The following is a 3,052-nucleotide window of genomic DNA, read 5'->3' on the forward strand; positions in this document are numbered from 1 at the left end:
ACATTTGCAGTGACGTTCAGAATGACTTTTTTTCTTTCATCATACAAAAAAGAGAGGGGGGACGCTTCAAAGCCTGTGCTATAAAATCCTCTTGGAACAAACCTGGTTTGTCAATTAAGTGGTAAATCAATATTGTTGCCAAAGTACATTTATAGTACAACATAAAGTGTATCTTTGTGGTTTTAAAAAATTTTTTAAAAAGCACTACATTAACCCTCTGGGGGTTATGACATGGGCAAAATTATCAATAAAATCTTAGTGTTTATACAAAAGCCTCCAAGCTCTCTTAGAACCTTCCTGCTTCCACGTTTGGACCTCACTGCTCCAACCTCTGAGGCCTGTCCCATCCTTCCAGCCTGTGACCCGATAGCAGAGAAAAATTAATTACATATTTTCTTGCCCTGTACACAGTTTGAGACAAACAAAAAGATCAGAAAACATTTTAACAATGAGGGAACTCATGCACATCCAGGCCAATCAGACCAGTGCCAAGTTCTGGGAGGTAATCAGTGATGAACACGGCATCAGCCTGATGGGCACCCATCATGGAGCCAGACCACATCTCCATGTACTAAATACAATGAAGACACAGAAGGCAAATATGTCCCTCATGCTATCTTGGTGGATCTAGAACCCAGGACCATGGGCTCTGTTCTCTCAAGTCCTTTTGGTCAGATCTTCAGACCAGGTGATTTTGTTCTTGGTCAGTCTGGGGCAGGCAACAACTGAGGCAAGAGCCACAATACAGAGGGGGCCAACATCATGAACACCTTCAGTATGGTGCCCTGAGCCAGTGTCCGACACTGTGGTTGAGCTCTACAACACCACCCTCTCCATCAGCTACTGGAAAACACTGATGAAATCTACTGCATTGACAATGAGGCCCTTTACAATATCTGCTTCCGCACCCTCAAGCTGACCACGCCAACCCACAGGGACCTGAACCACCTCCTTCGAGCCTCCATGAGTGATGTCACTACCCACCTCTGCTCCCTTAGCCAGCTCGCTGCCGACCTCCACAACCTGGCAGTCAACATGGTGCTCTTCCCAGGTCTCCACTTTTTCATGCCTGGATTTGCCCCTCTGATCAGTCACGGAAGCCAGCAGTATCAGGCGCTCAGTGGGCCCAAGCTCACCCAGCTGGTCTTCAATGCCAAGAACATGATGGCTGCCTGTCATCCCCACCATGGCCGGTGCTGAGAGGGTAACAGGCAGGAAGGCCAGGGGTCTCCAAACGGAGGACATAGGCTGCAAGTGTCAGACATTTTTTATCTCTCTCTTAAATGTCTGGAGGAAACAAACTAGTGTTATATTTTTCCCCCTTCTCTATACAAATATAAAAAGAGGTTTCTCTTAAAATTTTGTGTTGCCATAATGACACCCAGTTCCACCTGAACTTAACTTTTCTCAAACCTTGAGCTAACCAGTGCATTTTTCTTACGGAAATGTTTGTCTTAAGCTATGTTAATGTACTATGCATTTACCCTAGACTCTGTCTTCAAGTCCGTTCGCCTAAAGGCTCAGAACCAACTTGACAAACCAGTATGTTATACTCACACATTGTTCTCCTAATCTAAGTTAATGAAACTATATATTTGTATGGAAACCTGCCTTTCTTCAAGATTCATGTCAATTGTTTTATGGTCCAGATGACTCACCTGGTGCCATTCTGAGTTTTGAGACATTTCCTTTCTTTAATTAGCAGACTGCTAGTAGCTATATAATATCTGGCTGAAGACTAGCAGGGGGGTACTCTTTCTGCCCCCTTCTGATGTCTATGTCAGAAGCTTTCTCTGTCTCTTTTATACTTCAATAAAACTTTATAACACAAAAGCTCTGAGCGATCAAGCCTCATCTCTGGCCCTGGATTGAGTTCTCCTCTAGAGGCCAAGAATCCTGGTGTCTTTCACGGTTCAGCAAAAACCTTTCAGTACCTCATGGTGGCTGCTGTCTTCTTTGGGCTAATATCCATGAAGGAGGTGGATGAGCAGATGTTCAACGTGCAGAACAAAGCCAGAAGCTACTTCTTGGAATGGATCCCCAACAATGTCAAGATGGCCATCTGCAACATCCCATTCCATGGCCTCAAGATGGTAGTCACCTTCATTGGCAACAGCACGACCATCCAGAAGCTTTTGAGTGCATCTCAGAGCAGTTCACTGCCATGTTCTGCTTGCATGCCTTCCTCCACTGGTACACAGGTGAGGGAATGGATAAGATGGAGTTCACTGAAGCTGAGAGCAGCAGGAAGGACCTCATCTCCAAACACCAGCAGTATCAGGATGCCACCACAGAAAAGGGGGAGGATTAGAGTGAGGAGGCCAAAAAAAGAGGCCTAAGGCTGAGTCCTCATCATCTCAGGCTTCTCGGTCCCCTCAGCCTTCTTCCTCAATTGGCCCTTTCCTCTCCCTCAGCACTTGTGTTTTCTGACTCTATCTTGTTTTTTCGTTTTGGGTAAGCCGGGGTCGGGGTGGTCCAGCACAGTACCTGGTACATAATTAGGTGCTCAATAAATATTTATCGTTTGTTGAATGTCTTCTCTCTTTCCCCTCTGGGGAACCTAGATTTCTGCCATTCTGGGTAACTCGGTATTTCCTTCTGGAGCCCACTCCTCCCACCTGGCCAGTTAACATTCCCTCTCTGTTTGAGATAACTCTCCAAGAAGCGAGGTCTCGTCAAATCCCATTTAGAACAGGGTGCTAAAAACCTGGAGAGCTGAGCACCATCTTAGGCCGTGTGGCAGACCAGGAGCAAGGAAACCAAGGAGCACGTGCAAGTCCCTCCAAGGAAGGGGTAGGGTTGTGGAAAAGGGCATCCAGGCAGTTAAAGTCCTAGCTTCCAGATATCTAGCTCCCTGCTCCTCTCTCAGTTTCTGGGGAGGTGTTGACAGTATTATCTCCATTTTCAGTCTCCCTCCAAGCTCTCTCCAGAGGTATTTCCTTTGCAAGTGTCTGGCCCCACCCTATCAAGTAGGATCCTTCTCTCTTCCACTGAACCTCCTTCATAATCTTGGACTCCTTTCTTTCTCCTAGTCAGAAAAGGGTGTCAAGAG

At 46.2% G+C, this 3,052-nt stretch overlaps 1 pseudogene; it reads left to right on the forward strand.

Annotated features, from left to right (window-relative positions):
- The first annotated feature begins 448 nt into the window (after positions 1-448).
- On the forward strand, positions 449-2,311 carry LOC145509300 (tubulin beta chain-like; annotated as a pseudogene).
- The last annotated feature ends 741 nt before the right edge of the window (positions 2,312-3,052 follow it).

The sequence above is a fragment of the Giraffa tippelskirchi genome, chromosome 6 (genome assembly GCF_054371585.1).
Source record: "Giraffa tippelskirchi isolate mGirTip1 chromosome 6, T2T-mGirTip1v1.2.pri, whole genome shotgun sequence".
Taxonomy (NCBI): domain Eukaryota; kingdom Metazoa; phylum Chordata; class Mammalia; order Artiodactyla; family Giraffidae; genus Giraffa; species Giraffa tippelskirchi.